Source organism: Leucoraja erinacea, chromosome 4, assembly GCF_028641065.1.
Source record: "Leucoraja erinacea ecotype New England chromosome 4, Leri_hhj_1, whole genome shotgun sequence".
In the NCBI taxonomy this organism is placed as follows: domain Eukaryota; kingdom Metazoa; phylum Chordata; class Chondrichthyes; order Rajiformes; family Rajidae; genus Leucoraja; species Leucoraja erinaceus.
In genome coordinates this window covers 50863829-50888331 of record NC_073380.1, presented here as the reverse complement: position 1 = coordinate 50888331, position 24503 = coordinate 50863829, and the positions used below count along the sequence as shown (strand labels likewise).

General features: G+C 44.8%; 1 protein-coding gene across 2 annotated transcripts in view; it reads left to right on the top strand.

Annotated features, from left to right (window-relative positions):
• Positions 1–24503, top strand: part of dlgap1a (discs, large (Drosophila) homolog-associated protein 1a) — a 648178-nt gene that overhangs the window by 285153 nt on the left and 338522 nt on the right. For both annotated transcript variants that reach the window (XM_055634211.1, XM_055634209.1), the window contains exon 3: positions 20530–20619. The gene's annotated coding sequence lies outside the window, so the exon portion shown is untranslated. The remainder of the gene's footprint in view (positions 1–20529; positions 20620–24503) is intronic.

The following is a 24503-nucleotide window of genomic DNA, read 5'->3' as shown; positions in this document are numbered from 1 at the left end:
ACCCAGGTCTTGTTGCACCTCCCCTTTTCCTAATCTGACGCCATTCAAGTAATAATCTGCCTTCCTGTTCCTGCCACATAGCATCCTCCTTGCAGCTCACACTGCCACCCAGCTTTGTGTCATCCGCAGCGCCCGAGACCTGGGTTCGATCCTGACTATGGGTGCTGTCAGTACAGAGGTTGTGCATTCTCCCCGTGACCTGCGTGGGTTTTTTCCGAGATCTTCGGTTTCCTTCCACACTTCAAAGACATACAGGTTTGTAGGTTACACAGAAAAGCTGGAGAAACTCAGCGGGTGCAGCAGCATCTATGGAGCGAAGGAAATAGGCAACGTTTCGGGCCGAAACCCTTCTTCAGACTGATCGGGGGTGGGGGTGGGTGGGGACAAGAAAGGGAAAAGAAAGGGAAAAGTAGGAGTAGCCAGAAGGCTGGAGGGTGGGAGGAGACAGCAGGGGAGCTGAGGAAGGGGAGGAGACAGCAAGGACTAACAGAATTGGGAGAATTCGATGTTCATGCCCCAGGGGTGTAGACTCCCCAAACGGAATATGAGGTGCTGTTCCTCCAATTTCCGGTGCTGCTCGCTGTGGCCATGGAGGAGACCCAGGACAGAGAGGTCGGAGGCGGAGTGGGAGGGGGAGTTGAAGTGCTGAGCCACCGGGAGGTCAGCTTGGTTATTGCGGACCGAGCGGAGGTGTTCGGCGAAACGATCGCCCAACCTCCGCTTGGTCTCACCGATATAGATCTGCTGGCATCTAGAGCAGCGGACGCAATAGATGAGGTTGGAAGAGATGCAGGTAAACCTCTGTCGCACCTGGAACGATTGCTTGGGTCCTTGAACGGAGTCGAGGGGGGAGGTAAAGGGACAAGTGTTGCATCTCTTGCGGTTGCAAGGGAAAGTGCCCGGGGAGGGGGTGGACCGAGAGGGAAGGGAAGAATTGACAAGGGAGTTATGGAGGGAGCGGTCTTTGCGGAAGGCAGATATGGGGGGAGATGGGAAGATGTGGCGAGTAGTGGGGTCACGTTGGAGGTGGCGAAACTGACGGAGGATTATTTTTTGTATGTGACGGCTGGTGGGGTGAAAGGTGAGGACTAGGGGGACTCGGCCCTTGTTGCGAGTGCGGGGATGGGGAGAGAGAGCAGTGTTGCGGGGTATGGAAGAGACCCTGGTGCGAGCCTCATTTATGGTGGAGGAGGGGAACCCCCGTTCCCTGAATAGTGAGGACATTTCAGATGTCCTGGTGTGGAGCGCCTCATCCGTGGAGCAGATGCGGCGTAGACGGAGGAATTGGGAGTAGGGGATGGAGTCCTTACAGGAAGCAGGGTGGGAAGAAGTGTAGTCCAGATAGCCATGGGAGTCAGTGGGTTTATAGTGTATGTCGGTTAGAAGTCTATCACCTGCAATGGAGATAGTGAGGTCAAGGAATGGTAGGGAAGTGTCGGAAATGGTCCAGGTGTATTTCAGTGCCGGATGGAAATTAGTGGTGAAGTGGATGAAGTCAGTCAGTTGTGTGCGGGTGCAGGAGGTGGCACCAAAGCAGTCGTCGATGTAGCGGAGGTAGAGGTTGGGGATGGGGCCCTGGTATGTATTGAACAAGGATTGCTCGACGTAACCTACAAATAGGCAGGCATAGCTGGGGCCCATGCGTGTGCCCATAGCTACGCCTTGTATTTGGAGGAAGTGGGAGGAGTCGAACGCGAAGTTATTGAGGGTAAGGACCAGCTCCGCTAGGCGGAGGAGAGTGTCAGTGGCTGGGTATGGGTTGCTTCTCTGGTCGAGGAAGAACCGGAGGGCTGTGAGACCATCGTGGTGGGGGATGGAGGTGTATAGTGATTGGACGTCCATGGTGAAGATGAGGGGGTGAGGGCCTAGAGAATTGAATGCGCGGAGACGACGGAGAGTGTCTGAGGTGTCTTGGACATAGGTAGGGAGGGATTTAACCAAGGGTGATAGGATGGAGTCAAGGTATTTGGAAATGAGTTTGGTGGGGCACGAACAGGCGGAGACAATGGGTCTTCCGGGACAATCAGGTTTGTGGATTTTAGGGAGAAGGTAAAATCGGGCTGTGCGGGGCTGGGGAACGATGAGGTTGGAGGCTCGGTCGGGTAGGGCATTGGAGTGGATGAAGTTGGTGATGGTGCTGGAGATGGTGGCCTGGTGCTCGTCAGTGGGGTCATGGTCCAGGGGTAAGTAGGAGGAGGTGTCCGATAGTTGGCGCGTGGCCTCAGCTTTGTAGAGATCGGCGCGCCAGACTACCACGGCACCTCCCTTGTCAGCGGGTTTGATAACCAAATCTGGGTTGTTGCGGAGTGAGTCGATGGCAGAACGTTCCTGTGGTGAGAGATTGGAGTGAGACAGGGGAGTGGAGAAGTTGAGGCGGTTGATGTCGCGACGGCAGTTATTGATAAAAAGTTCTAAAGCCGGAAATTGGCCACGAGGGGGGTTCCACGAGGAGGGGGTGCGTTGGAGACGGGAAAAGGGGTCATCAATGGGGGGCGAGGACGTTTAATTGGCTTGCTATAATTGTAAAATTGTTCCTAGTGTGAAGGGTAGTTGTTAGGAGTGTGGAGATCACTGATTGGTGCGGACTCAGTGGGCTGAAGGGCCTGTTTCCGCGCTGTATCTCTACACTAAACTAGACTAAACCAAACTTTTAATTATCCAATATTTTATTTATCTCCACAAAATGCTATTTATTAAACCGTTTTGAAATAATAAAAAAAGTGATGTTAAATTAGATTACTGAAATTTCTCTTGAAAACTGTAAATAAACCCCCTGCAGCCCATTTGGTCTTTCAGAATGTCTCAATGTTTGGTTTATCTTCACTTCCCATTTCAAAAGTGATTCATAGGCAAATAAAAACATTGTGATGCTCAGAAAGCAGAGAATTGGACTAAAATCATTTTGAAACATTAATGACTGAGATCCGGAGACTTTTATGAAATAAAAATATCAGACAAGGTTGAAAGGTTGGAAAATAGAATTGAGGCACAAATCTGCTGTGATCAAATTGCTCGATGAAAGAGCCTTGCAGGGCAGAGTGTCCTCCAACTGTTCCTGAGTATGAACATATGGCTTAGAAATATTTTAACATTTGTCTTGGAAATGCTTTAATATTTAAAAACACCCGATGAAGCAGGTTTGTGCAGGGAACCAATGCCACTTGTATCTGAGTCATAGTCGATGGACAGGACAGGTTATGGACCTAATGCAGGCAGGTAGTACTAGTGTAGATGGGTCATGTCGGTCGGTGTGGGCAAGTTGGTCTGAAGGCCCTGTTTCCACGCTGTATGACTCTATGACTATGGCTTGAGAATGATGTTCGAACAAGAATGATGAGCCTTAGGTTAGGCACCCGCAGGAACAGATTCTTCCCCTCCGATTCACCTCTCCCCCAGACATTGGACTTTGTAATGGAACTGGCGCGCTACAATGCCGAGAACTATATTCTGCACTGTGTATCTATTCTGCACTCTGTACCTTGGTCTAACTATTGTACTTGAGTTTGACGACTGCATTTATGTATAGTATTATCTGATTTGATTGGAGAACACGCAAAATCTTGAGCAGATTCAAAGTGCTAGAGTAACTCAGCGGGTCAGGCAGCATCTCAGGAGGACATAGATGAGTAACATTCCAGTTCGACACCCTTCTTCAGACTGATTCCAATCTGCTGAGTTACCCCAGCAATTTGTGTCTTTTCTTGTAAACCAGTACCTGCAGTTCATTTTTCCACCTGCAGCAGTTTGTTTTTTGGTTCAGATTCAAGCATCTGCAGTCTCTCGTGTCTCCAGGCCTTTATGTTAACTTGGTTTCCAACATTGCCACACAAATTTTATTCCAGAATAATTGAATTTAAATTTCCCTGTTGGTTTTGAATTGTAGTCTCCACATCAATGGGAATGAACTATGTATAACTAGACTACAGTAGTATTACATCCCTAACATTTTTTTGATGCATATAAAGTAGATATTATAATAAGCAACCAGCCACACCTATGTGGTGTATAGGTTTCACTTCTCAGTATTGTATTAACTGAACTTATATTGCAGGTGAGGAGGAATTTATTTTGCCAGGGGGCGGCAAATCTGTGGAATTCATTGTCATCGATGGCTGTGGAGGCCAAGTCATTTGGTATTTCTAAAGCGGAGATTGGCATGTTCTTAATTAGTTAATGGTGTCAAAGATTACATGGAGAAGGCAGGAGAATGGGGTTGAGAGGGAGGAGAGTGGGTTGATACTAGATCAGTTACAATCACATAGTAGAGAAGATTTGATGGGCCAATTGGCCTGTCCTCTTCTATGTCTTGTACAACTAGGAATAGATTCTGTAATCTATTTTCATGGTTTTAAATGCTTGTCCTAAATCTCCTCTCAACCTCCACTGATGGAAGGAGAATAACCCTAGGTGTTCCAGTTTGTCTATGTAACTAAATTCCTAACATCATCCCTGGAAACCATTCTAATAAATTGCTCCTGTACCCACTCTAAGATTGTCTGAAGAGGGGTGCGATCTGTAACATCACATATTCCTTTTGTCCAGAGATGCTGCCTGACCCACTGAGTTTTTTGAGTCTACCTAAGGCCATGACATCTTCTTTAAAGCATGTTGCCCAAAATCCGATTCCACACTTATATTGTTGCCAGACCAGTCGCTTAGAAAAAGTTCAACTTGATTTCAAAAGACACAGTGCTGGAGTAGGTCAGGCAACATCTCTGGAGAACTTGGATGGGTGACGTTTCACTTTAGGGCTCTTCTTCAGACCAGCATTGGGCAGCCGAGAACAAAGAGGGATTCTGTGGGGGTGGGGGTGGGACGAGAAGGAAGAGGGGTCATCGGGACTATATTAAATACTCTTTGTAACTGTCAGCATATTTTACATGGCGACTCTTTGCATACTTGTGCACTGTATGCAACACAAAGCATTTCACTGTATCAGATACATGAATAAAGTATCAATTAATCAATCATTTGTGTATGAAGGAACTGCAGATGCTGGTTTAGACTGAAGTCAGAGACAAAATGTTGGAGTAACTCAGTGGAACAGGCAGCATCTCAGGAGAGGAGCAATGGGTAACGATTTGGGCCAAGACCCTTCTTCAGACTGAGAGTCAGGGGAGAGGGAGACAACATATTTTGCTTGAGCATTTTAAAACCTGGTGGTATGAATATTGATTTCTCACACTTCAAGTAACCCTTGCTTTCCCTCTCCCTCCGTACCTCCCCCATCCTAGGTCTCCCACTAGTTTCACTGTCCTCCTGATTAAATTCTACTGATTGCATGCATCATTGTCACCTTCCCCTCAGCTAACAATGAACCATTCAACATTTCCTTGAACATTCTCCCCTTTGATCTCTCGTTTTCACACTTTCCCTTCTATATCTCTATGTCTCTAATGTGGAAGTATTCAAGAGAGGGTTAGATATAGCTCTTCGGACTAATGGAATCAAGAGATATGGGGAGAAAGCAGGAAAGCAGGGGTACTGATTTTGGATGATCAACCATGATCATATTGAATGGCGGTGCTGGCTCGAAGGGCCAAACGGCCTACTCCTGCACCTATATTCTATGTTTCTATGTCTCCCTCTCCACTGACTCAGTCTAAACAAGGGTCTCAACCCGAAAAGTCACCCATTCCTTCTCCCTGATGCTGCCTGTTCCATTGAGTTGTTCTAGCATTTTATGTCTATCTTCGGTGTAAACCAGCATCTGCAGTTTCTTCCTACACATAACTCCCTTGCCTCTGCTTATGTAACCCAGGATTCACATATCTTTTTAACCAATCTCTCAAACTCTCCTTTAATGTTCAATGTCTTACGCACAAATATGTCATATCTGTTCCTGTACACAATTTAGAAGTATGCCTTCAAGTCATTAGGTCATAAGGTGATAAGGAATAGGAATAGAATTAGGCCATTCGGTCCATCAAGTCTATTCTGCCATTCAATGGGCTCTCTCCTAACCCCATTCTATTGCCTTCTCCCCATAACCTATAACACCTGTACTAATCAAGAATCTATGTATCTCTGCCTTAAAAATATCCACCGACTTGACCTCCACGGCCTTTAGTGGCCAAGAATACCACAGATTCACCACCCTCTGACAAGTCTCAAGTTTAAATGGCCTCATCTCATTTATCCCACAAAAATGTAATACTTCACATTTTTCTGCATTGTTGCTCATGGCTTCAACAAAGAAAGCTGACAGCTGACGCTTAAGGATGCCAGTTGTAGATTACTGGCGTAGCATTATGGTGACATGAGCCATTATTTTATGCCCAGTTAATACCAATGAGATCCTGATATCATAAACTTCCCATTATCTGCCTATTAGTTCCAGAGAAAGATGAGGCTGCACAGGGAAGAAAATGGATAGCTTCAATCAAATGCCCATGTCCTAAACAATCAGATCAGATTTTAGTTTCCATTCTATAAGGTCGTAAGTTCATGTGATAGGAGCAGAATTAGGCCATTCGGCCTACCAAGTCTACTTCGCCATTCAATCATGGCTGATCTATCTCTCCTTCCTAACTCCATTCTCCTGCCTTCTTCCCATAACCTCTGACACCTGTACTAATCGAAAATCTATCTCTGCCTTAAAAATATCCATTGACCTGGCCTCCATAGCCTTCTGTGGCAAAGAATTCCACAGATTCACAACCCTCTGATTAAAGAAATTCATCCTCCTTCCTGAAGAAACGTCCTTTAATTCTGAGGCTATGACCTCTAGTCCTAGACACTCCCAAAGGTCTGATTCTCTCAACTCAAAAGTTCTTAGGACTACATCTGTCTGATGACCTGACGTCCACGGCCAACACCACAGCTCTGGTCAAGAGAGCCCAGCAGCGACTTCACCCTCTCCGAAGACTATGTAAAGCAGGCCTCCCCACCACACACCTACGGACTTTTTATAGGGGGACTGTCGAGAGCACACTGACATACGGCATCACTTCCTGGTTCGGGAGCTGCAAGGCGTACGAACGGCACCAACTGGACAGGATAGTGAAGACCGCAAGCAGGATTATTGGTGCTCCACTCCCCTTCCTGCTGGACATATACAAGAAGAGATGTATCAACAGAGCCATCTCCATCATCAAAGACCCTTACCACCCATCGCATGACATTTTCTCCATCCTCCCATCTATGAAGAGGTACAGGAGCATTAGCTGCAAAACCAGCAGGATGCTCCTCAGCTTCTTCCCACATGCTATAAGACTGTTAAATGGACTTTGCCCCCTGCCAAGTATCGCGCACAAACCCCCACACTGCAGCAGAGCCACTGTTGTGCCGCTGCCGGTCGGAACGGCTGTTGAATGTTTAGTAGAGTGTTAAATTTGTTCATGACATGTATTTTTTAATTTTAATTCCTATTTATTTTTTAATGCAAACTGAATGGACACTGGTTGAGCAACATTTTTTTGTTTCCTCTGGGTATGCGAATACTCAGGAAATGACAATAAAGATTTACAATTACAGATTTACAACAACTCTCCCATCAGGCACCTTGGGATTCATGATAATCATGGGCATTCTCCGAATGTTCATTTAACTCAAGGAATCTCTCTTCCTGTGGGTCTGATGAGAAAAAAATCAGGAAAACTATCTGTTCTTTAGAGAATCTTCTTTACAAAGCAAAATGTAGAAAAGGAGACACATTCAAACAGAGCAAATGATAACACAAAGTAAAGAATCTCTTCTAGATCAAGCTTAGCTCTTTGCTTGTCCCATGTAATCTCCCCTGTGATCTATTCCTTCCTGTTTATCACTATTTTTTTGCAAGGTCATTAACTTGAAATGTCAACTATATTTCTTTCTCCAACAATGCCTAATTTGCTGAACATTTCCGGCAAGACATATTTTTACTTCAGATTTTTAGCAAGTGGAACTTTTGTACTGATAAAATGTAAAAGTAGCACATACTGTAAGTGCGACATAAACCTCTCAGATCCCTGGGGAAATGGAGATCTTTAAAACTGAGAAAATGTGAATTATTACAGACTAAATCATTGTGAAAAAGCTATGATATCAACATATATGAGAATCACAATGCCATTCTCTGCTTCTCTATTGTTACTTTGCTATATATGATTACAGTTACAGTTTAGTTTATAGTCATGTGTACCGAGGTACAGTGAGGTTGTTGCGTGCTATCCAGTCAGCGGAAAGACTATATATGATTACAATCGAGCCAATTACAGTGTGTAAATACATGATAAGGGAATAACGTTTAGTGCAAGGTAAAGACAGCAAGTTCCGATCAAGGATAGTCCGAGTGTCACCAATGAGGTAGATAGCAGTTCACGACTGCTCTCTGGTTGTGGTAGGATTATTCAGTTGGCTGATAACAGCTGGAAAGAAACTGTCCCTGGATCTGGAGGCGTTCATCATATGGTGCCAAATATAAAATTAATCAGAAATAGCCTCTGCAATATCTAACAGAAGCTTTAATATTTGCAGAAGCAGCAGCAAATTAGAAAAAATCAAATCAGGGAAATATTAAATATTTTTCAAATTTCTGCAACAAACTTAGATTATACGTCTTTGACCTATCATACTCTCTTTGACACTTGCAAAACATTTATCTGTGGCTCCTAAATCAATAGTTATCCAAATAATATATTTTAACACAAGTCCACGCTGGTAATAAAATGGAGAGATAGAAAATTAAAGGGCTTTCTTCCAAACAACCCTGGACACAGAAATAAATTCTGACAACAGTTTAGTTTTTATAATCATATGCTGAAAGTATATATTGAAAAGCTTTTGTTTGCTATCCAGACAAAAACAAGCTAAATATGAATCCAATCAAGCCGTCCACAGCTTAAGGATAAAGGGTACAACCTTTAGTGTGAAGGTATAATATTAAAGTCTGACTAAAGAGAATTCACAGGTCTCCAATGAGATAGGTGGGAGGTCAGGACCGCATTCTGGCTGATGAGATGACCATTGCCTGGTACCTTTCCCAAAAGAAAGAACTGCTGAAAATGTTGCATACATTTGTTCTGATGCTGCCAATGTAATTGCCTCTTTTCCTTCTTCGATTGAGTTGTTATTTCTCGGCACCAATATCTACTTATTCTGCTCCGTTAACATGAGATGTATGGAGGTATCATTATAAATAGTACCCATTGATGAGTAACTGCTAGATTATAAAGATGAATAATGTTAGGTTACGTGACGACATGCAGGATCACATTCCCCTGAGAACAATATATTCTTTCAAAGGTGAAGATTCACAATAATTGACCCTTTCTTTACTAAAGCCCACAATTACATTTTACTCATCACCCTGGGCACAATAAGTAACTAGGTTATGTTTGAAATGAGACAAAATAGCTTTTTATGCCATTGAACATAATAATTGTCAGAAAATTATGAGGAAGGTTAGACTAAAGTCTATAATCAGAATGGTCCTATACACTCAGTCTACCCCTGTAAATGTCAATTCAGATAAAAGACCATTTGCTGCAGGTTTTTATTTATTCAAATCAAAATCGTATGTATGTTATAGCAGGAAATGCAGATACAATTTCTTCAATAAGTCTGTTATTTGTTTCAGCCATGTGTGAAATTAAAAAATTTCACCCTACACTGTCTAGTATCAGTTTGGAAACTTGTTTTCAATCACATGGCAGCATTCAGATCCTGTGTCCACATTAAAAAGAATTGATTATAGTCAGAGGATGTTAGATAGCAAACCTTAAAGACTCCAATAAAATATATAACGATGAACAATATTGTAATCTCCTCTGAAAATTCTCTGTACATTCATCAAAAGCAAGGTCCTTATGTGAAATGGGCAAATGTCAACCTTTTTAAAAAACACGTTTTAAAAAATCAACGTTAGTTTAGTTTAGTTTATTGTCACGTCAAGTCAGTCAAAGTCAAAGTAACTTTATTGTCAATTCAATTATGCAACAGTAGTTACACATAGGATCGAAATTACGTTTCCCCATACTCCAAATGTGCAAGTAATATTAAAAACACAGACAGACAACATATCAATAAAAATAGACAATAGACATACATTATTTAAAATATTAAAATATTCACAGTATGCCAAAATGTAGCAAAACCTTTGAGGTATTTTACACAGGGTGCAACAATGAAAGGTGCAATATAGAAAAAGTATAAATTCCGTATTGCCAAAATCACGTGTTGCCAAGGTACAGTGAAAAGCTTTTATGTTGCATACTATCCAGTCAGCAATCAATGATTACGATCAAGTTGTCCACAGTGTATACAGTAGATACATGATAAAGGGAATAATGTTTAGTGCGAGATAATGTCCAGTAAAGTCTGATTAAAGATAGTCCGGGGGTCTCCAATGAGGTTGATGGAAGCTCAGGCCTACTCTCTAGTAGGTGGTAGGATGGTTCAGTTGCCTGATAACAACTGGGAAGAAATTAACCCTGAATCCGGAGGTGTGCATTTTCACACTTCTGTACCTCGTGCCTGATAGGAGAGGGGAGAAGAGGAGTGTCCAGGGTGAGACTCTTCCTTGATTATGCTGCTGGCCTTGCAATGGCAGTGTGAAATTTAGTTGGAGCAAATGGAATGGAGGTTGGTTTGAGTGATACTGCGTCCATAATTCTCTACAATTAAGATACCACCAGTCATCCTTCACTGCCCCCCAAAAGGACTGAATGCAAAATGTGATGTGGCCAGGAAGTCATATGTTAGGTGATCACTAGCTCTTCATTATGGGGAATGCTGGTTTTACATACAGTATTCTTGATATAAGGAAGAAATAATTTGACCAAAAAACACAAAGTGCTGAAATAATTCAACGGTCGGGCAGCATCTCTGGAGAACATGGACAGGTAATATTTTAGGTTGGGACCCTTCTCCTACTATAAATGCACAGGCACACTAAATTGAAACCCTCACACTTCTCCTCGTAGGCTCTGTAACCCCCTCTCTTAGGAACTCAAAAAAGTCCCTAAACTGGCACTGCTCAGAGTCAGGATGATCACTGTCCTTGGTGGCAAGGATAGCCTCGAGAGTTTTAACTACAGCCGGCAGATCAGCCCACCGTCTCTTAGCAGCCTCAATCTTTGTCCTGCTGGTACGGCTTGTTTTTAGAAACTCCCGCACCTCACAGATAACAATTGCATGAGACTCATCCTTGGACCCTGGACTGTCGGCCAAGTTACTCGCACCTGACACAACACGCTCAGCATCACCAAGGTCATTTTCAGAAGTCGAAAGACCAGAGCTCTCCGGAATTTCGCTAACCCCTACACACAAACTGGCCCCATCACTCTCCCCCTCCTCCGGCATGACACCACCCCCAGGATCAATGCCGGGGAAGGATCCCGAAGCCCCTATCCGCATCACGCAGCCCACTGACTGGCTGGGCTCCTGCACTCTGCCCTCACCCTCTACATCTGGGCCTGGGGAAGAACAAACAAGAGGCACCCCCAGGGTCTGTGGTAAACTGGCACCCCCAGAATCTGAAAGAGGATTGCTGCCTGAAATAGCTCCGACCTCAACAGCACCCAAAGCACCCCCTCCACTGGCAACACCCAGAGGCTCTCCACTTTTTTACTCTCCCCTGCCAACTCAGCCGGCAGTACAATACACACCTCAGCACCTCCATTGGCTCTAATATTGAGCACAGATTGGTACACCATTCCCCCCAACCCCCCCCCCCCTCGGACTGACTCTGCTCATCCCCCGTCTCAGGGTCCACACTACCAGGGGAGCCTACCCCACCCTCTAGCGTGCCAACGCCCCAGTAGGCCTCTGAAATGAGGGGTCCACCTCTGACCCAGAGGACACACCCCCAGGGGAGCCAAGCTCAACAGATAACTTCCTCGGAGGGCCCCTGAGACAAAAGGACATCCCCCCGCTAGAGGACACAGCTCCAGAGGGGTCTACCCCATCACCTGACCCTGTGGTACCCTCGGGACATCCCTGAAGTGGAGGCTCAACCTCCAACCCAGAAGACGTCAGTTCCTGACCTCCAACCACATCGGTGATGGAAGGTCTGGAAAAATACACCCCCCTAACTTTGGACCCACGTCCTTGCTCTTCCTCGCCAGGCCCAATCCTCCTTTTTGTCCCACTAGCATGCGGCGGTGTGGTGACCTCCATAAGGAAAGGGTCTTCCTCCTCCACACTACCCCCAGCCACTTTACCACCCGCACGTTTTACCTTCCCTACCCCTGTCAGAGCCACCTCAGCTCCTTGCTGGGCCACAGCAGTTGCACTCTGGACCTCACTGGAGCTGACAGGCGCCCCTTGGGAGATCTCCGCACTCGGCAGTTGCACACCCGCCTGCTTTTGACTCGCTTGGGTGTTCTTTTTCTGTTTATTCTTCTTCTTCTTCTGCTGCTCCCATTTCTCTCCACCCCCACCCCCCCTGTGCCTCACCTTCAGCCACCCCCACAGGTTCAGGATATAGGGGGCGGGGGCCCTCGCTGCCCCGGGTCCCCATGGCGGAAACTGGAGACCCAAAAGGGCTATCCCAGCTGCCCCGGATCACCGAGGCAGAGCCGGCAGCCCCAGCCAGGTCAGCGATTCCACCCCGCCCCTCCGAGGCATGACGAGCAACCCCTGATGGGCCAGCAGTGCATTCCTGGGCCGCTGCGCTAGAAGTTCTAGCAGCGACCCCGTGATTAGGACATTCCCTACTGAGATGTCCATAACCACCGCACGCATGACACCATGCCTTTCCCCAACTCCAACGCATGGTTCTAGGGAAACTCCTACACTCCACCTCGAAGCTCCCCTCATCGCCTTCCCCCTCCCCCACCTTCACAAACACCCTCCTCTTGAAACTGAGAATCCCTTTTCCCTCCGGGTCCCCCCCAGGGTGCATGAGCCTAAAGCACTTAGACTGCACCTCCCCAATCTGAGACAGGTACGGAATGAGTGTCGCATCCGGAATACATGTAGGGCAACTCCGCAGGAGAACTGGTCTCACCCTGGACACCCATGGGTCCAACTGTATATGGACCCCCCCCCCCACTGAAATCCCCCTCTCCAACACTGTGGCCACATCCTCCTGGGTCTTCAATATCATCCCAACCTTTCCCCTCTCGAGCTCGGAAGAGACAATAGCCCCCCTCCCCAGAAGGGCATTCATAGCCTTCGTAATTACTCCCCTGGATATCTGGGGCCCAGTTTGAACCAAGATACCAAAACTGTCCCAGTCCAAGTCAACATGAGGCTCATATTCAGATGGCCTCGCTTCCGCTGCTGATGTCACTGTTGCGTAGCTCCTCTCCTTCGGCCGAGCCCCCGCCATCGCCATCCGGACAGAGACACAAACCAGCTCCCGGCACCCCAGCAGCTCAGCAAATTAATTCCCAGGGACAGTCACAGTCCAAAGCAATCCTCAAAAAGCAAAGTCCTCCAGCTGAAGTAGGTAAGTTCCCAAGCTCATCCACATCCGAAAACAGCTCACCCTGTCTTGCCGAACGCAAAAGCACCTTCTTCACATTAAGCCAGGCAGCCGCACAGTGCAAAATGACTTTAGGGCAGAGAAACAGTGCCAAAACACGACAAAGGCACCGAAAAACTTCAAACCCTCGATATCCAGGCACTCTTGGCAGTCCGCCAATGACAGCCGCTCCCTGCTCCCTGCTCCCTGGACAATGTAGAGAAGTCTCAGGGATTTTCACACTTGTGGAGGAATTTTTTAAAGCAATGGAAAGTTTCAACAGTCCAACAATAAGTGAAACTATGAAGCCCCTCTGCCTCTGTTCCTTTCCCATCGACAGAATCCTTGAAAGGCTGCTTAAGACACAGTCTCTCTCTCTCTCTCTCTCTCTCTCTCTCTCTCTCTCTCTCTCTCTCTCTCTCTCTCTCTCTCTCTCTCTCTCTCTCTCTCTCTCTCTCTCTCTCTCTCTCTCTCTCTCTCTCTCTCTCTCTCTCTCTCTCTCTCTCTCTCTCTCTCTCTCTCTCTCTCTTTATCTCTCCCATTTCTTTCTCTCTATTCCCCTCCTTTCTGGCTGGAATGCCTGGGTATTTATAAGTAGGCTGACCAAACCAATATTAGCTACTTGGACCCAACCCAGTGATGCTGGGGGTTGGCCTCTCCTGCCTGTCAGCCAGTGATAGGAATCGGAGTGGCATCCAAGGGAGTGGGTGCTGTCACAATATTATGATGAAAATGAACGAGGGAACCTGGCTATTTTTTTTAAATTTTGCCAAGAACATCTGGCTAAGAAGGTGTACAAGACATTATGAGCAAAATTTCTGAATTAACGGAGCCCAGCACTCCATTTTAAGAATGATTAGATAGAGTCAACTTATTTCTAAGTTTGAGGAACAACATGCAAAAAGTGTGAGGAAGGTTTTAAGAAATATTTCAGACTGCGGTAAGAAACAATTGAATTTTAAACTAATTTTATGGAGAAAATAATCATGTTAAGCAAACATATTGCAAAAGAGAAGAGCATATTAGAACAATGAACCATCTAGTTGAATTGACATGAACGAAGTAAACAAAATAACTTTGGAAAAATTTGCACTAAATTTAGAAAACAAAAATATCTACTTTAAAACGAACAAAATGAGAGCTAATGCTTCTTTCATCAAAGCACTATAATTAATGCCTACTGATGTGATGGATGTCTGAAAGGTTATATTCATCGGTGATCAGAATTAATTTGGCAAAAGGTTCATGATTGCATGAATAGCAATTGCAACAATAAGCAAGAGCACCTAGATAGTCTGTCCCATTTGAAGAGGCTGTGGAAACTCCAGATGAATTAAGTTTTTTCCAGATTTCTATGAGAGGAATAGATCAGGTAGATGCACAGTCTCTTGCCCGGAGTAGGTAAATTTAGGACCAGAGGACATAGGTTTAAGGTGAAGGGGAAAAGATTTAATAGGAATCTGAGGGGTAACTTTTTACACAAAGGGTGGTGGGTGTAGGGAACGAGCTGCCAGAGGAGGTAGGGACTTTTGCAATGTTTAAGAAACAATTAGACAAATACATGGATAGGACAGGTTTGGAGGGATATGGGTGAAATGCAGGCATGTGGGACTAGTATGGATGGGACATGGTGGTTGGTGTGGGTAAGTTGGACTGAAGGTCCTGTTTCTATGCTGTATGACTATGACTATAGTGAATATCAAAACGAAAAGTTTATAAATACTGATAATTGTGGCTACTGGAATTTTTGCAAGGGAAATCCGAATCAAGAAGTGTGTCAAAAATATACATGTCAAAGGAACCTGAGAGGCAACTTTTTCACAGAGGGTGGTGAATTCAGGACCAGAGGACATAGGTTTATGGTGGAGGGGCAAAGATTTAATGGGAATCTGAGGGGTAACTTTTGCACACAAAGGGTGGTGGGTGTATGGAACAAGCTGCCAGAGGAGGTAGTCGATCCCGATGATTAAGAAACAAGACAGGTACATGGATAGGACAGTTTTGGAGGGATATGGACCAAATGCAAGCATGTGGGACTAGTGTAGCTGGGACATGTTGGCCGGTGTGGGCAAGTGTTATACAAGAATTTTGCCCGAGCAGTCTGTGACCCATAGCGCTGTGGCCGGTAGCGCTTTGTTTAAATTCCCACTCGCTAAGCCAACAACGCTCTGTTTAAATCTTTGCGTGCTAAACCGGCAGCGCTGTGTGTATTACATTCAACCCAAGTCTGTATGCTTTATGAGCCAAGTCTGTTGCACTGTGTATTGCCTTTACCCCAAGTCTGTAACACTGTGTATTTCTTTATACGCCAGCCTGCAACTAATAGCACTTTGTTTCCAAAGGTGGGGGGGCTTGCTCGGATGCAGCCCCCTGCCATTAGGTGCAGTTTTCAATTTGGGAGCAGCGCTATTGGCCAGGTCTAACCGGTCGTTATTTCAATATCTGATTTCTTACCTGTCTCAAGGCAAGCTCCGGTAAGCCAGAAGGTGGTTCGAGTTTATGTACGAGAGGGGTTCATCGACGGGCTGAGTCGCGATCAGCTCCGCGGATGGCAGAGGCAGAGAGAGAAAGAGTGAGAGAGAGAGAGAGAGAGAGAGAGAGAGAGTCCTCTCTTGCCAATAAAACTGATTTGCAACTTAACAGCCGAGTCTCTTTTCTGTTCTAATAATCAGATCCTTGAACCTGTTCCCTTGTAACAGCAAGTAGGGCCGAAGGGCCTGTTTCCACACTGTATCACTATGACTATGACTAGGGCGGCATAGTGGCACAGCAGTGGAATTGCTGCTTTCCAGCACTTTCAGCGCCAGAGACCCAGGTTCGATCCTGACAACAGGTGCTGTCTGTACGGAGTTTGTACGTTCTCCCCGTGACCTGCCTGGGTTTTATGCACAGTCTCGGTGGACCGAAGGGCCTGTTTCCACATTGTATCTCTAAACTAATCGAAACTAGGACTATTTCTGATCTATTTCAACTGCGCCTTTACAGTCTGCACGCTGACCTACATCAGCTCCTGATTTAGCTGGTGTGCATGTGTCATCTGTCCTTTTCACTAACATCAAGCCAGCATTATGATGGTGTCAACTTTTCCAATAGTGTCAGCTGTGTCTCTGTGGGTAGTGCTGTCAATGTCTGACTTAAAAGATTGCATGTTTGATGTCTTTAGAGATATAAGGTCAAAGACGAGACAGTTGAGCTCAGAAAAAATGCTGAAGTTGACACAAAATGCTGGAGTAACTCAGCGAGTCATGCAGCATTTCTGAAGAACATGGATTGGACATTTCAGTTGGGACCCTTCTTCAGACTGTCGCAGGTACAGTTTCAACACTTAAAAGGATTTTGGACAGGTACATGGATAGGAAAGGATTAGAGGGATGTGAGTCAAACATGGGCAAATTACTGTTTCAGTTTGATTGTTTCGGTTTAGTTTATTGTCCCGTGTACAGAAGTACAATGAAAAGCTTTTGTTGCGTGCTAACCAGTCAACAGAAAGACAGTACATGATTACAATCGATCTACAGTATTTACAGTGTATAGATGCATGATAAGGGAATAACGTTTAGTGCAAGGTAAAGCCAGCCATGTCCATTCAAGGATAGTATGGAGGTCACCCAAGAGGTAGATAGTAGCTCAGCTTTGCTCTCTGCTGCAGTAGGATGATGCAGTTGCCTGATAACAGTTGGGAAGAAAATGTCCCTAAATCTTGTGGTGTGTGTTTTCATACTTTTATAACATTTGCCCGATGAGAAAGGGTAGAAGAGGGAGTGGCCAGGGTGCGACTCATTCTTGATTATACTAGTGACCTTGCCGGGGCAGAGTAGGATATAGAAAGAGTCAACAGAAGGTAGGTTAGTGTGTGTGATGGTCTGGGCTGCGTCCACAATTCACTGCAATTTCTTGCAGTCTTGGATGGAGCTGTTCCCAAACCAAACATTTTGGGATGTCGAACAAGGGCAGGACCTACACAGTAAATGGTAGGCCTCTGGATAGTGTTGTAGAGCAGAGGAATCTAGGAATGCAGGTGCATGGTTCCTTGAAGGTCGAGTCGCAGGTAAATAAGGTGGTCAAAAAGACTTTTGGCACTTTGGCCTTCATCAGTCAGAGTATTGAGTATAAAAGATGGGAGGTCGTGTTGCAGTTGTATAAGACGTTGTTGAGAAGACATTTAGAATATTGTGTTCAGTTCTGCGCACCATGTTATAGGAAAGATATTGTCAAGCTTGAAAGGGTTCAGAGAAGATTTACGAGGATGTTACTGGGACCAGAGGGTGGGAGCTATAGGGAGTTGAGTAGGCTGGGTCTCTATTCCATGGAGCGCAGGAGGATAAGGGGTGATCTAATAGAGGTATATAAGATCAGGAGAGGAATAGATCGGGTAGATGCACAGAGTCTTTTGCCTGGAGGAAAGGAAACCAGAGGATATAGGTTCAAGGTGAAGGGACAAAGATTTAATAGAAATCCGAGGGGTAACTTTTTTGCACAAAGGGTGGTGGGTGTATGCCAGAGGAGGTAGTTGAGGCTGGGACTACCTCGTCATTTAAGAAACAGTCAGACAGGTACATGGATAGGACAGGTTTGGATGGATATGGACCAAACGAAGGCAAGAGGGACTGGTGTAGCTGGGATATTGTTAGCCGCTGCGGGCGAGTTAGGCCGAAGGGCCTGTTTCCACACTGTATCACTATGACTAAGCTGTGATGCATCCTGATAAAATGCTTTCTATGGTGCATCTGTAGAAGTTGGTGAGAGTTGTAGGAGACATGCCAAACTTCCTACGCCTTCTAATGATGTAGAGGCGTTGGTGAGCTTTCTTGGTGGTTGCTTCAATATGGGTGGCCCAGGAGAAGTTGTTGATGATATTGGCTCCTGGGAATTTGACGTTTTCAACCGTCTCTACATCGGCCAATCAATGCAAACTGAGGTATGTGTACCGCTTCACTTCCAGAAGTTGATCACTATCTTCTTTGGCTAGCTGACATTGAGAGAAAGATTGTTGCCTCGACAACAGGACATGAGCTTCTCAATCTCCATTCCTGTATTCCATCTCATCATTATTTGATATCCGGCCCACAATGGTGGTATCACCTGTGAATTTGTAAATTGAATTAGATTTATACATGGCTGCACAGTCGTGGGTGTACAAGGAGCAAAGAAGGGGCTGAGAACACATCCTTGCGGAGCCCCAGTGTTGAGGATTATCGTGGAGGATGATTTGTCCTCTATCCTCACTGACTGGGGTCTGTTGGTCAGGAAGTCGAGGATCCAGTCGCAGAGATTAGTTGTAGAAATAAGACTAGACTGGATGGGCATCTTGTTCAGTATGGACTAGTTGGGCTGAAGGGCTGTTCTGTGTTGTGATTCTAATGCCCCTGTCCCACTTAGGAAACCTGAACGGAAACCCCTGGAGACTTTGCGCCCCACCCAAGGTTTCCGTGCGGTTCCCAGAAGTTGCAGATGGTTGCCGGAGGTTGCAGGTAGTGGAAGCAGGTAGGGAGACTGACAAAAACCTCCGGGAACCTCCTGAAACCGCACGGAAACCTTGGGTGGGGCGCAAAGTCTCCAGAGGTTTCCGTTCAGGTTTCCTAAGTGGGACAGGGGCATTAGGATCTGCACTCCATCTGATGCACAAGTACTGCTGTAAAAAAACATTTGCCAGATGAATCTAGCCTTGTTGTTTTTCACTTGCTATGTTTCTGAAGCTCCAGAAACACAGCTGGCTGTGGTTAAAAATAGAAGTCTAAAAAGCAAACAAAAGCATGGACGTTTGAAATCTGAGGTAAAAAGGGAATATGCTGGAGTTTCATGGTGAGTCACAGTGCATCAGTAGAGAGAAAAACTAGAGTTAAGAATTCAGGCGGCTCGCCTTTCATCAGAACCTCTCAGGATGGAACACCAACAAGAACTAACACAAACAGTGATATAAAGATGGCATAGAACTCTGGCCGTGTCTGAAGGCACAGTGGTGCAACGGTAGAGTTGCTGCCTTACAGCACTTGCAGCGCCAGAGACCTGGGCTCGATCCCGTCTACCGGTGCTTGTCTGTACGGAGTTTGTACGTTCCCCACATGACCTGCGATGGTTTTCTCCGAGATCTTCGGTTTCCTCCCACATTCCAAAGACGTACAGGTTTGTAGGTGAATTGGTGTGGTATAAATGTAAGTTGTCCCTAGTGTTAGGGTAGTGTTAATGTGCAGGGATCGCTGGTCGGTGCGGACTCAGCGGGCTGACAAACCTGTTTCCATGCTGTATCTCCAAACTAAACTAAATTCCAAGTATCACCAGCGTTTGCTACTTGTGTTAGATATTATGTCAATGATTAAGTGATTCAATGACTCAATGATTGAATGATACTTTCATGTCACATGTACCCAGATACAGTGAAATGCTTTGCTTTGCATACAACCCAGTAAAATCATACAGCAGACCTCACCCAGGCAGTACACAAGAGTCGCCATGTTTTGGCGCCGACAAAGTGGCAAAATTTCACCGAACAGTGACCGCAAATTTAATCGCAAGTGGCAACAGGCAGTTAGAACAGAGGAATGCAACCTCATCAGACGTTTCAATAACCAAGTCACCTTTATGGATCTATGGACTAAATAAACCATTAATCTGTCTATCTCCCTAGGTTAAGGCCGTAAGTAGGGTTTGAGTCAGATTGGGTTCCTGTTTCTTTTTTTTTCGAAATTTACCATCACAATAGAACCGAAGTCGCTCGCTTTGCTAAACTGTAACCCTAACTGTCTACTCTAATATAATTCCATTTATCCAGCACTCTTTGTGTAATTACTCAACTTCCTTCTTTTCAATTTCATGTATGGTCTTTTATTTATTGCATTGCCGAACATTGTTCTGCTTAACGTTTGTACATTTTAATTACTGGCAATCATCAATGGTGATGATGGATCATAAGAAGAGAACAGATCAGTAGATATTTTATGGCAACCATAATAAAAATCATGGGGTGGAATATGACTTTAGAACAAAAAAGATCAGATGTTAATGCACAAACTCATTTGTGAATGTTACTGTGATGAATTTCAGGTAATGCTTGGCATTTATGTTAATAACACTGGAGCTGAAAATCAATGGTAATTCAATGGTAATCTGACCTAATATCTTCCCGTTATATTTTAATACAGCATTATTGCACATGCCTCGCCTGCTTTCACAAAGAACATCTAGTTGCTCAAGCCTTGTCTGCGAGGAGCTGATAAGGAAAAATAAATGAGGTAGGCAACCTTTTCCAATTAACTCCTCTTTTTTTCTGTCTTTCTCTTGTGAAACGTATATTTATTGGAATATTTTACAGCCTGAGGACAACGTTATTCTATTAAAAGAAATTGTACACTGATTGAAGGAGACCGTCGTTATTAAACAAAATTCTTGTATGATTTAATTCATTTTTAATTTTTAATGTTGCTTTTCTCCCTTGAGCAATACACCATTGCCCAGCCAGGAGACCAGGCAGATTAGTAATTCCCACTATTTCAACAGCTTCCATTAAATAATCACAATGAACCTGCTGAGAATGGCTTTGTTTATTTGTTTGTCTTCAATTTTTATTTCCCTCCGGTTCAGTTTAGTTTAGTTTATTGTCACGTGTACCGAGGTACAGTGAAAAGCAGACAGAAGGTACAAAAAGTGGAAAGCTCATACCACCAGACTCAGGAACAGCATCTTCCTCCCTGTTATCCGACTTCTGAACGATCTTCTCATAGGCCAGGGTGTAATCCCAATCTTCCAACCTTTTCTCTGAACTGCAACATTTCAATGTTGAAAACTATATTCTGTACTCTGATATATTTTTCTTCGCTCTACCTGTACTTATCTATGACTTGATTGTACATGATTGGCTGTACGCATATACAGTATTATCTGAGTTAATTGGAACACAACAAAGTTTTACACTATATCTTGGTATACATGACAATAATAAACCAATATCAAAACGAGTGGAAAAAACTTTCAGAGTTCTCTTTCCAGTCTACCACTATAATTATGAGAGAAAGAGGGGAAAATAAGGGTTGTTCACTTTATCAAGATGTGTCAAAATGCTTTACATCCAATTAAGTAAAATAATAGAGTGGTAATAATGGGAGATTTCACCTTCCCTAATTATCACGGGGTTGTCTATAGTGTAAAGTACATGGACAGGATGGAATTGGTAAAATTAATTCAACAAAGCTTCCTTCATCAATGTATAGAAGGCCCTACTAGAGAGATGCAACACTGGACCACCTTTCAGGGAACAATGTAATGCAAGTGACAGAAGAGTCAACAGGAGTGCATGTTGGGATCAATGACCATAACTCTATCAGTTATGGAGAAGGATAGGACTGGCCCTCAAGTTAAGGTCTGAAATTGGGGCAAGGCCGATTTTGCAGACATTAGGCTCGACCTTGCTGAGATCAACCGGGAGAGCCTGTTTGCAGGTAATGGGATGGCTGGCAAGTGGGAGGCTCTCAAAGGTGAGATAGCAAGAATGCAAGGACTCATGTTCCTGGGAGGATGAAGGGTCTGGCTAGTTCAGGAAGCTCTAGTTGATGTGAAATGTTGAGACTCTGGTCAGGAAAAAAAAAGGAGGCATATGTCATAGGCAGTCAGCATCAATCAAATCCCTCCGTGAGTATAAGAATAGTAAACTTTAGAGTCATATAGTCATAGTCATAAAGTGATACAGTGTAAAAGCAGGCCCTTCAGCCCAACCTGCTCACACCGGCCAACATGTCCCAGCTACACTAGTCCCACCTGCCTGCGCTTGGTCCAAATCCCTCCAAACATGTCCTATCATGTAACTGTCTAACTGTTTCTTAAAAATTGGGATAGTCCCAGCCTTAACAAGCTGGCAGCTTGTTCCATACACACACCATGCTTTGTGTGAAAAAGTTACCCCTCAGATTCCTATTAAATCTTAGAGAGATTCTGTGCATCTACCTGATTTATTCTTCTCATGATTTTATACACCTCAATAAGATCATCCCTCATCCTCCTGCACTCCAAGGAATAGAGACCCAGCCTTTTTCCTTGACTTTGGAGATACTGCAGGGAAACAGGCCTTTCGGCCCACAGAGTCTGTGTCGACCAGTGATCCTCATACACTAGCACTATCCTACTCACTTGGGACAATTTACAGTTTACCAAAGCCAGTTTACCTGTATGTCTTTTGAATGTGGGAGGAAATCTTAACCCTAATGCACCCGGAAGAACCCCACACGGTCACAGGGAGAACATATACATTCTGTACAGACAGTGAGGATCAAACTCGGGTCTCTGGTACTGTAAGGCAGCACTCTACCGCTGTGCCACCATGCCATTCAAAGTAGGAGTAGAACCATAGAACCATAGAAATTAGGTGCAGGAGTAGGCCATTCGGCCCTTCGAGCCTGCACCGCCATTCAATATGATCATGGCTGATCATCCAACTTAGTATCCCGTACCTGCCTTCTCTCCATACCCCCTGATCCCCTTAGCCACAAGGGCCACACCTAACTCCCTCTTAAATATAGCCAATGAACTGGCCTCAACTACCCTCTGCGGCAGAGAGTTCCAGAGATTCACCACTCTCTGTGTGAAAAAAGTTCTTCTCATCTCAGTTTTAAAGGATTTCCCCCTTATCCTTAAGCTGTGACCCCTTGTCCTGGACTTCCCCAACATCGGGAACAATCTTCCTGCATCTAGCCTGTCCAACCCCTTAAGAATTTTGTAAGTTTCTATAAGATCCCCTCTCAATCTCCTAAATTCTAGAGAGTATAAACCAAGTCTATCCAGTATCCAGTCTTTCTTCATAAGAGAGTCCTGACATCCCAGGAGTACAGTTAAGAAGGACAAAAAGAGGACATTCAGTGGATTTGGCAGGCAAGGTAAAGGAAAAAACCTGAGATCCTACAGGTATATCAAGAGTACAGAGAATGTCCAGAGAAAGAATAGGCCTCCTTAAAGATCACTCCACCCGTCCTTGTGCAGAGCCACAAGAGATGGGGAGATATTAAATGAATATTTCTCATTCGTTTTTACTGAGGAGAAGATCATGAAAACTAAGGAACAAAGGAATTAAGACATCTTAAATCATACACGAATGACCAAAGAAGAGGTACTGAATGAACTGCAGAAGCTGGTTTAATTTGAAGGTACACACAAAATGCTGGAGTAACTCAGCGGGACAGGCAGCATCTCTGGGGAGAATGAATGGCCCATTCCTTCTCTCCAGAGATGCTGCCTCACCCGCTGAGTTACTCCAGCATTTTATGTCTACAAGAGATATTGATGGTTATAAATCCCCAGGGCCTGATCAAGTCCATCCTCTGAATTTGTGGGGTGATCAAGAGGCTTGTTTGGAGGTCATTGCAGAGATAGGGAAAGGACTAGCATTTAGACAGGCAGCGACTGATTCGGGATAGTTAGCATGGTTTTATGCGAGGGAAACAGTCTCACAAGTCTGAAAACTTACCTGCTCTTCTTCAAATGGTGTCAGCAGGTATTTTACATTCACTCAAGAGCTCAGAGCCTGAGTATTAAATCTGATCTGAAATGGCTCCCATCCTACTCTGCAGAGCATTTGCAGAGTCAGCATGAATTGTGTTCTCAAGTTACTGTAGGAGTTTTTAATTCACATACTTTTCTGCAGTGGATGTTAGTAAATGGGATATCTGTCAATCTTCCTTCCAGGGACCAGTGCAAGATTCTTGAGTTGATAACTATGATGGAAGCTCCAAAATGATACCAGGTGTTCACTGAGGCTGGGTACAGCAAACAAAGCATCTGAATCAATTCTTGTGATGAGCCGATGAATCCTAGCTCTGCTGATTACAAAAATTCTTCGAAAACACTAATCATGGTAGAGCTGCTGCCTTAAGCCCCTGTCCCACTTAGGAGACCTAAACAGCAACCTCTGGTGACCTTGCCCGCCACCCAAGGTTTCCATGAGGTCACCGGAGGTTTTGGTCACTCTCCCTAATGGGAGAATGGTTTCCGTGTGGTCGAGGCTTCATCTAGGTTGCTGCTATTTTTTCATCATGATTAAAACCGGCCTTGACTAAAAATAGGTTGCCGTTTTAAAAATTGATAATTTTTTAGTTGCCGGTCTAGTCGAAGCCGGTTTTCTTCATAGTCGAGG